General features: G+C 37.5%; 1 non-coding gene across 1 annotated transcript; it reads left to right on the top strand.

The window, feature by feature from the left end:
• Positions 1 to 1,103: 1,103 nt before the first annotated feature.
• On the top strand, positions 1,104 to 1,211 carry LOC112781057 (small nucleolar RNA R71). Its single transcript, XR_003191854.1, has one exon. It is a non-coding gene; the product is annotated as a small nucleolar RNA R71 (small nucleolar RNA).
• Positions 1,212 to 11,014: the final 9,803 nt, after the last annotated feature.

Raw genomic sequence — 11,014 nt, 5'->3', positions numbered from 1 at the left:
AAGCTCTCCAAAACTACTCAGCAAAACTAAAACGGAAAGCTCTCAAAGGAAAAACTCAAATCCTAAGCTATTTATACACTTTCTTCAAATGGTCTTCAAGCCTTGAATTGGGCCTTTGCTCTTGATGGAATTGGGTTGATAAAGGCCTTGGTTGATTGCTCTTGTAGTTGGAGAAAGATCCATTGTGAACCGGGTTGAAATCATAAAAGTTTGAGTAAAAGTTTGAGGTCAAACTTTTGCTCAAACGTTGGCCCCCTTGTAAATGTGTGTGGCGCCAACGTTTGCCAAAAAGCTTGAGGCAAACGTTGGCGCAAACTTTTCTCCTCCAGGGTGTGCAAGTGTGGCGCCAACGTTTGCCAAAAAGTTTGAGGCAAACGTTGGCGCAAGCTTTTCTCCTCCAGGGTGTTGGTTTTGTGATGCCAACGTTTGCCAAAAAGTTTGTGGCAAACGTTGGCTCAAGCTTTTCTCCCAAAAGTTTGAGCTAAAGTTTGAGGCAAACTTTTGCTCAAGCTTTTTTTCCTGTGGAGTGTTTTCAATTCTTCCAAAAGTTTGAGCTAAAGTTTGAGGCAAACTTTAGCTCAAGCTTTTTTTCTCTGGTATGTTTTCAACTCTTTTAAAAGTTTGAGCTAAAGTTTGAGGCAAACTTTGGCTCAAACTTTTTTTTCTCTCTTGCTCTTAGCCCTTCCTTCTTCCTTCAACCTTCTTCAAAGCTCTTTTCACCTATCACCAATCAATCAAAACAATCAAAGCTATGCCCCAAATCATGAGATTGTGTTTCTTTCATAATATATGACAATTATAGCATAAAATCTCATGAAAGTGCATGAATTCATACATGGTTTATTGAATCAAAGGAAACATGGAAATCTACCCAATTGGCTTGCTTATGGCTCAAGAAAGTGCATAAAATCAATTGAAAACAAAAGAAAAAGGCTAGTGAAACTAGGCTAAGATGACTTGTCATCACCAACCATGTCAATGAGTTCTTGAGCTTCTGCAGGCGTTTTCTTTAGGTGAATGGATCCACCTGCAGAGGTATCCAATGACATTTTTGATAGCTCAGATAAACTATCATAGAATATATCCAGGATGGTCCATTCTGAAAGCATGTTAGAAGGACACTTTTTGGTCAGCTGTTTGTATCTTTCCCAAGCTTCATAGAGGGATTCACCATCTTTTTGTTTGAAGGTTTGAACATCCACTCTAAGCTTGCTCAGCTTTTGAGGAGGAAAGAACTTGACTAAGAAAGTCGTGACCAGCTTATCCCAAGAGTTCAGGCTATCTTTAGGTTGAGAGTCCAACCACACTCTAGCTCTGTCTCTTACAGCAAAAGGGAAAAGCATGAGCCTGTAGACTTCAGGATCTACTCCATTAGTCTTAACAGTATCACATATCTGCAAGAATTCAGTTAAGAACTGAAAAGGATCTTCAGATGGAAGTCCATGAAACTTGCAGTTCTGCTGCATCAGAGAAACTAATTGAGGTTTCAGCTCAAAGTTGTTTGCTCCAATGGCAGGAATGGAGATGCTTCTTCCATGTAAATTGGAATTAGGTGCAGTAAAGTCACCAAGCATCCTCCTTGCATTATTATTATTTTCGGCTGCCATCTCCTCTTCCTGTTCGAAAATTTCTGAAAGGTTATCTCTGGATTGTTGTAATTTAGCTTCTCTTAATTTTCTCTTCAGAGTCCTTTCAGGTTCTGGATCTTCTTCAACAAGAATGTTCTTGTCCTTGCTCCTGCTCATTTGACAAAGAAGAAGGCACAGAAAAAATAATACTAATATGGATCCTTTATACCACAGTATAGAGGTCCTTGTGTTAGTAGAAGAAAAGAAGAAAATTTGAACACAGATAGAGAGAGAGGGTTCGGATTTTTGGTGATGTAAGGAAGAGATGTTAGTAGATGAATAAATAAATTGAAGGAGATGAGAGAGAAGGAATTTTCGAAAATAATTTTTGAAAAAGAGTTAGTGATTTTCGAAAATAGTTTTTTTGAAAAATGTTAGTAATTTTCGAAAATTAAGATTAAAAAAATTAGAATAAAAAGAATTTTTTTTTGAAAAAGAGGGAAGATATTTTCGAAAATTAGAGAGAGAGTTAGTTAGGTAGTTTTGAAAAAGGTGAGAAACAAACAAAAAGTTAGTTAGTTAGTTGAAACAAATTTTGAAAATCAATTTTGAAAAGATAGGGAGTTAGAAAAGATATTTTGAAATCATATTTTTGAAAAAGATAAGATAAGAAGATGCTTTTGAAAAGATATGATAGAAATTAGTTTTTGAAAAAGATTTGAATTTTTAAAATCACAATTAATGACTTGATTTATAAGAAATCACAAGATATGATTCTATAACTTAAAGTTTGAATCTTTCTTAACAAGTAAGTAACAAACTTGAAATTTTTGAATCAAAACATTAATTGGTGATGTTATTTTCGAAAATTTGATATAAAAATAAGAAAAATATTTTTGAAAAATATTTTTGGAATTTTCGAAAATAACTAAGAAATTTGAATAAGATTTGATTTTTGAAAAAGATTTTGAAAAAGGTGAGATTTTTAAATTGAAAATTTTGATTTGACTCATGAAAACAACTAGATTTTTTTTAAAAAATTTTGAAAAAGTCAAATCTCATTTTCGAATTTATGAGAGAGAAAAAGGGAAAGATATTTTTTGATTTTTGAATTTTCATGATGAGATGGAAAAACATGAAAATTATGCAATGCATGAAATTTTTTTGATCAAAACAATGAATGCATGGAAGAATGCTATGAATGTCAAGATGAACACCAAGAACACTTTGAAGATCAAGATGAACACCAAGAACATGTTTTTGAAAAAATTTTAATGCAAAGAAAACATGCAAGACACCAAACTTAGGATTCTTTAATGCTTAGACACTAAGGATCCAAGAATGCATATGAAAAACAAGAAAAGACACAAAACATGCAAATGCAAAGATCAAACAAGAAGACTTACCAAGAACAACTTGAAGATCATGAAGAACACTATGAATGCATGAGAATTTTTGAAAAATGCAAGATGCACATGCAATTGACACCAAACTTATAACATGATTCAAGACTCAAACAAAAAACACAAAAAATATTTTTGATTTTTATGATTTTATGATTTTTTTGGATTTTTTTTTTCGAAAATTATTTGTAGAAGAAAAATTAAGGATTCCAAAATTTTTTATATGAATTCCAGGAATCTTGCCATGTTAGTCTAAAGCTTCAGTCCAGGAATTAGACTTGGCTCACTAGCCAGCCAAGCTTTCAATGAAAGCTCCGGTCCAAAACACTAGACATGGCCAATGGCCAGCCAAGCTTCAGCAAGATATCAGAAAATACTGCTCATTACTTATCAAATATGTAACTTGCCTCTATGCTGATGGTTTGGAAGCCTCAGTCCAAAAGAATTTAGACATGGCTTTGCAGCCAGCCAGGCTTCACATGCTTCGTGAAACACTAGAATTCATTCTTAAAAATTCTGAATAAAAATTTTTTTTTTCGAAAACAGGTGAGAAAATTTTGAAATATTTTTGAAAAATTTTTTAAAAGAAAACAAAAAGAAAATTACCTAATCTGAGCAACAAGATGAACCGTCAGTTGTCCAAACTCGAACAATCCCCGGCAACGGCGCCAAAAACTTGGTGCGCAGAAATTGTGATTACACTTTAATTATGTAAAATTCATCGCTCTTTCTTTCCCTGGTAATGGCGCCAAAAACATGATGCCAATACCATGGTTCACAACTTCGCACAACTAACCAGCAAGTGCACTGGGTCGTCTAAGTAATACCTTACGTGAGTAAGGGTCGAATCCCACGGAGATTGTTGGTATGAAGCAAGCTATGGTCACCTTGTAAATCTCAGTCAGGTAGATATAAATTGATAATGGTGTTTTCGAATAATAATTAAATAAACATAGAATAAAGGATAGAAATACTTATGTAAATCATTGGTGAGAATTTCAGATAAGTGAATAGAGATGCTTTCGTTCCTCTGAACCTCTGCTTTCCTGCTATCTTCATCCAATCAGTCTTACTCCTTTCCATGGCTGGCTTTATGTGATACATCACCATTGTCAATGGCTACTTTCGGTCTTCTCTCGGGAAAATGATCCAAATGCCTTGTTACGGCACGGCTAATCGTCTGGAGGCATCACCCTTTTCAATGGCTTTATCTTATCCTCTCAGTGAAAATGGTCAATGCACCCTGTCACGGCACGGCTATTCATCTGTCAATTCTTGATCATGCTGGAATAGGATTTACTATCCTTTTGCGTCTGTCACTACGCCCAGCAATTGCGAGTTTGGAGCTCGTCACAGTCATTCAATCATTGAATCCTACTCGGAATACCACAGACAAGGTTTAGACCTTCCGGATTCTCTTGAATGCCGCCATCATTCTAGCTTACACCACGAAGATTCCGATTAAGAGATCTAAGAGATACTCATTCAATCGAAGGTAGAACGGAAGTGGTTGTCAGGCACGCGTTCATAGGGAATGATGATGATTGTCACGTTCATCACATTCAGGTTGAAGAGCGAATGAATATCTTAGAAGCGAAATAAGATGAATTGAATAGAAAACAGTAGTACTTTGCATTAATCTTTGAGGAACAGCAGAGCTCCACACCTTAATCTATGGAGTGCAGAAACTCTACCGTTGAAAATACATAAGTGAATGGTCCAGGCATGGCCGAATGGCCAGCCCTTCTGATCTAAGAACCAGGCATCCAAAGATGATCAAAAGATCCCTAATACAGTAGTAAAAGGTCCTATTTATAATAAACTAGCTACTAGGGTTTACAGAAGTAAGTAATTGATGCATAAATCCACTTCCGGGGCCCACTTGGTGTGTGCTTGGGCTGAGCTTGAGTGTTGCACGTGTAGAGGTCCTCCTTGGAGTTGAATGCCAGCTTTTGTGCCAGTTTGGGCGTTCAACTCTGGTTTTGGCTCCTTTTCTGGCGCTGGACGCTAGAATTGGGTAGAGAGCTGGCGTTGAACGCCAGTTTGCGTCCTCTATTCTTGCCCAAAGTATGGACTATTATATATTTCTGGAAAGCCCTGAATGTTTAATTTGCAACGCAATTGGTAGCGCGCCATTTCGAGTTCTGTAGCTCTAGAAAATCCACTTTGAGTGCAGGGAGGTCAGAATCCAACAGCATCAGTAGTCCTTCTTCAACCTCTGAATCTGATTTCTGCTCAAGTCCCTCAATTTCAGCCAGAAAATACCTGAAATCACAGAAAAACACAAAAACTCATAGTAAAGTCCAAAAATGTGAATTTAACATAAAAACTAATGAAAACATCCCTAAAAGTAACTAGATCCTACTAAAAACATACTAAAAACAATGCCAAAAAGCGTATAAATTATCCGCTCATCAGCTATGGCGTCAGATCTTGAGTAATTTTATGATGCCGAGTACTCACGAGACGGAGATCCTGGCCACCATGATCACCCTCCTTTGGTGTGTGCTGGAGGGTAAGGACCTTTATCTGCCACGTTTCATTCGGTACTATATGGCCAGGGTCCACGTCCGCGGCACCCTCCCTTTTCCGTATCTGATTACACAGCTAGGCCGTCGAGTTGACGTGCCATGGGAGGATGCCGATGAGAGACCACCAGCGGCGGATTGCAGGAAGATCATTCCTCACAGCAGGAACTTCCTTGCTTTGGGCTACAGACCACCACCTGTCACTGCTACTGATGAGACAGCCCCTCCGTCTGCTGGACCCTCTTCGTCCACAGCTGCCCCAGCTGCCCCTGCTGCCACCGCTGCACCTCCACCCGCCTCTGAGCCAGTTTATCGCCTCGTGCACCGTCTATTCCGCCAGCTTGATCAGATGGAGTGCCGTAACAGGCGTTGGTGTGAGAGATTGGAGCGTCGCAGCAGGCGACGCTATTCCCATCTGAAGCTGATGATCAGACAGGGCGCCGACATCCCCTCCAAGCCCGACACACCATCAGAGCCATCAGAGGAGGAGGAGGATGAGCACGAGGAGGAGCCTCATTCCCAGGCGGAGACTCATCAGCAAGCAGGCACAGAGCACGCTACACCACAGCAGGAGGCCCCACATCAGCTTGAGGCTGCAGATCCGGAGATCCCGATCCAGTCAGTCCCCCCTCTACAGCAACCAGACTCTCAGCCCACCACCGCCACAGAGACCCCAGCTACCATCCCTACCAGTGATGACACTCCTTCACACCCGGCTTGATTGAGCATCGGGGACGATGCTTCATTTTAAGTGTGGGGAGGTCGCCATCTCTAGCGTTTATTTTGGTGAACTACTACATACTTTTTCTCTTATTTTTGATATTTTTCTGTATTTGTCTCTTTTTCTTTTATTATTATTTTCTGAGTACTTATACATTGCTACTTGTGTATTTTACTCTATTTTCTGCATTTTGCATTTTTTGTTCATATTTTAGTTATTTAGTTCATTTTAGTTATTTAGTTTAGTTTGCAATTCTAACTTATTAGTGGATCAATTAGTATAGTTTACCCTTTTTACATAAGGCAACTTAGTTATAGTTTAGTTTAAATTGACAAATATAAAAAAGAGCAAGCTAGGAACTTGAACATAATAGATTTAGATCCATAAAACCTTGTATATATAGCATTTCATGATGTAGTTAAACTGACAACATTTCATCAAGGAGAAACATTAAAACTTCAAAGGCTACCCTAAATTACTTTTTAAGAGAATAATGAGAATTTTTAACTAAACCTGCATGACATACATAAGTGATAAATGATTTTTCATCTAGAGAACACATAGCCTGTGAGTTTTGAGCTTAACTGTATGGTTACATTCAAACCATAATTTTTATTTCTGTGTGTTCCAACCTTCTTTCTTATTCTGGTGTTCTTTACTTTGTTTTAGTCTATATGTCCGATTATAGAATATAGGTACATCTCAAAATAATGATTGAGGCCATCATTTGATTTTAGCTCACTTATCCCAAATTAGCCTACCTTTTACATCACCTTTGTTAGCCCCCTTTGATCTTTTTAAAAAAAAACCCTTTATTCTATTTTAGCCAAATTACTAGCCTTAAGCAGAAAAACAAAATAAAATCCCAAGTGAATCCTTGGTTAGCTTAAGATAGAAAATTATAAATAGAGTAAAATGTGAGAAACTTATTGGGAACATAGTTGATAAAGACAAAAGGTAGAAAAATTAAAAAGAATAAAGCAACTCAAAATTTTGGGAAGCAGGCTCATGAAAATTCAAAGTAATTAAAATTACCATGTGTATTCAAAAAAAAAAGTTAGTTTTCAAGCATGTAAATAAGGGGATACAAAAAGAACTCCCCAATGCAAAATAAAAAGCAATCCACATGAGGATAAAAACAAGAATTGAAACATGAGCATGTGACATCAAAAGCAAGAAAATAGGGAGAATAGGTAAAGAAGCATTGTTTTACTAAGTATGTATGTTAGGTGAGATCTTAGTCTAATTAAGGATTCACTTATTAGCTCACTTAGCCTTATACATATATCCTTACCCTTTGCCTTGACCCCATTACAACCTTAATTAAAGACCTCATGAGTTTTGGTATGACTATGTTCTATAATTGTTGATTGGTTAGACGAAAAACAAAGTTATAGAAAGGAAGAATAAAAAAAAGAATAGAGTGATTAACCCAATAAACACTGAGTGATTAGAGAGAAAACACAAAATCCAGTGAGGGTTCAAAAGCTCGTTAAACATTTATCTCTGATTGTCTTGCAAATTTTTTTCTCTCATCTCATTTGCAAAAAAATGCTTTATTATTTGAGGGTTAGCCATATATGTATATATATCTCCTTAAGAATGTGAAATAATTTGACTACATGTAGGCTTTATATATGAGTGGATGAATTAGAATTGCATGACTCATTAGGTAGATGCATTTAGCATAGGTTGCATTGCATAACATTCCATCACTTTAACCTTAATTATTTACCTTGGATTTAGCATGAGGACATGCTAGTGTTTAAGTGTGGGGAGGTTGATAAACCCATATTTCATGAGTTCTTTTGTGCTTAATTAGAGTGATTTATTCAAATCTTCACCTACTTATTCACATTAATTGCATAGTTTTACTTTCCCTTCCTTATTATGTCATATTGTGAAAAACATGTTTCCTAAGCTTTAAAAAATTAATTATTTTAATTACCTTTATTTCCATTCGATGCCGTGATTAGTGTGTTGAGTAGCTTCAGGTTTCCTAAGGCTAAATGACTTAAAGGATGAAAAAAGGAAACATACAAAAATGGAAGGAGAAGGCAAAATGGAGCTTTAAGGAAACTGGTATCCACGCGATCGCATGGACGACGCGACCGCGTGCCAGAAGCAAAGAAGCAGCGACGCGGCCGCATGACTGACGCAACCGCGCGCCTTGATTAGAACACCCACGATGCGGACGTGTGACTGACACGACCGTGTGGAAAGGAAAAGCTCCAGATGACACGACCGCGTGACCCACGCGGACGCGTGACAGAGGCCACGTATCAGAATTTACAGAATACGCCCCCGGCAATTTCTGAAGCCCTTTTTGGCCCAGATCCAAGTACAGAAAGCATAGATTAGAGGATATAAAGTGGAGGAATGCATCCATTCAAAAAAGAGCTCGCCAATTTCTAGTTTTCATGATTTAGATTTAGTTTAGAGAGAGATTTTCTCTCTCTCTTAGGATTTAGGACTTCTTCTTGTTTTGGGAGTAACTCTGGATCCAGGTTTTAATGTTCTTTTATTTCAATTTTACTTTTATTTATTTGATTCCAATATTTGAATTGATTATTATAATTTAAATTATGAATTATTCCATGTTACAGATTTCTATTTGAATTAATGATATTTAAGGTATTTTTCAATTTATGATTGTTCTCTTTGATTTAAGTTGCCATTGCTTCCCATCTAAGGACACTTTTATTATTTCAGCAATTTACTTTTTCCCCTTTTGGTCTCGGTTAAGAAATCAGTAACTCAACATTATCGAACTCAGCATAATTGATAATCGTTATCTTGCTAATTGATCTGAACTTCAATAATCCCAACTTTTTCCTAGGAAATAAATAGGATTCGAAGGTCAAACTAATTAGTCCCTTGACTTACCTTTGCTTCATAGGTTAACTAAGTGGAATTAAGATACAACTTTCATTATTGTTGAGAGGGATAACTAAGTTGGACTTCTAATTTCCCTTATCTTGCCAAAAGTTGTTTTACAGTTATTATTTATTTTTAATTGCCATTTAATTCACTCGTCATTTAAATTACTTGCTTTTCACATTCTAAACCCCGATTACAACCTTTATAACCATTAATAAGAACATACTTCCTCGCAGTTCCTTGAGAAGACGACCCGAGGTTTGAATACTCGGTTAACAATTTTTAAGGGGTTTGTTACTTGTGACACCCAAAATGTTTGTACGAAAGGGATTTTTGTTGGTTTAGAGACTATATCTACAGCGCGACTGTTTTTATGACATTCTTTACTGGCAGAAATCACGATCGTCAGTGGGTCTTTTTGCTTCGCCAACGTTAGTGGAGATCACCTTTTTCACTAACTTTGGCATCTCCCTTTACTTCCACGTTAGTTCCCACGTTAATGTAGTTAACGTGGAAGCTAACGTGGGTCTTTTTGCTTCGAAAACGTTAGTGGGACTCACTTTTTCCACTAACGTTGGCATATACCCCTTTCGCAAGCGTTATTGGGGCTCACCTTCCCCATTAACGTTGCTTGGTGCCTTTTGTCCCTACGTTAGAGTTCACGTTAGTGTAGCTAACGTGTCTCTTAACGTGGGTCTTCCTTGCTAACGTTCCATGCTCTCCTTCTTCAAAGTTAATGCCACTAACTTTTCTCACTAACATTGTGGCTTTGCTTCCTTCCACGTTAGTGGCCACGTTAGTGTAACTAACGTAGCCACTAACGTGGCTCTTCTCTTCTTCTTTTGGCCTGAAATCAATCAAACAAAGTGCATCAAAGTCTTGCTCTTAATCATGGGATCATGCATCATCCAATTTATCATTAAATTCATGCAAAATCCTCATGAAATCATGTAAAGTGCACAATGTATGCTTGAATCAAGATGTAAGTGAATATCTACCCAAAACTAGCTTATTTCCTAAGGAAATGCATGAAACTACCCTAAAAACAGTAAAGAAAAGGTCAGTGAAACTGGCCAAAATGCCCTAGCATCACTTGACCATTTAGCACTTGTTCTGAAAAGATGCCAAGAGACTAACCTGGTTTTAAACTGGGAAAAATGTCACTTTATGGTGACAGAAGGAACTGTCCTTGGGCACAAAATTTCAAACAAGGGAATAGAGGTGGATCAAGCTAAGGTAGAGGTAATTGAAAAATTACCACCACCTGCCAATGTTAAGGCAATCAGAAGCTTTCTAGGGCATGCAGGATTCTATAGGAGGTTTATAAAGGATTTTTCAAAAATTACAAAACCTCTAAGTAATCTGTTAGCTGCTGACATGCCATTTGTCTTTGACACGGAGTGTCTGCAGGCGTTTGAAACTTTGAAAGCTAAGCTGGTCACAGCACCAGTTATTTCTGCACCAGACTGGACATTACCATTCGAACTAATGTGTGATGCCAGTGACCATGCTATTGGTGCAGTATTGTGACAAAGGCATAACAAGCTCCTGCACGTCATTTACTATGCCAGCCGTGTTCTAAATGACGCACAGAAGAATTACACAACCACAGAAAAAGAGCTGCTTGCAGTGGTTTATGCCATTGACAAGTTTAGATCCTATTTAGTAGGATTAAAAGTGATTGTGTACACTGACCATGCTGCTCTTAAATATCTACTCACAAAACAGGATTCAAAACCCAGGCTCATAAGATGGGTGTTGCTTCTACAAGAGTTTGATATAGAAATAAGAGACAGAAAAGGGACAGAGAATCAGGTAGCTGATCACTTGTCCCGGATAGAACCAGTAGCAGGGACGTCCCTCCTTCCTACTAAGATCTCTCAGACCTTTCCGGATGAGCAACTCTTTGCCATT

The sequence above is a fragment of the Arachis hypogaea genome, chromosome 19 (genome assembly GCF_003086295.3).
Source record: "Arachis hypogaea cultivar Tifrunner chromosome 19, arahy.Tifrunner.gnm2.J5K5, whole genome shotgun sequence".
Taxonomy (NCBI): Eukaryota; Viridiplantae; Streptophyta; class Magnoliopsida; order Fabales; family Fabaceae; genus Arachis; species Arachis hypogaea.
Note: the sequence above shows the minus strand (reverse complement) of the source record. Positions and strands in the feature narration are given on the sequence as shown.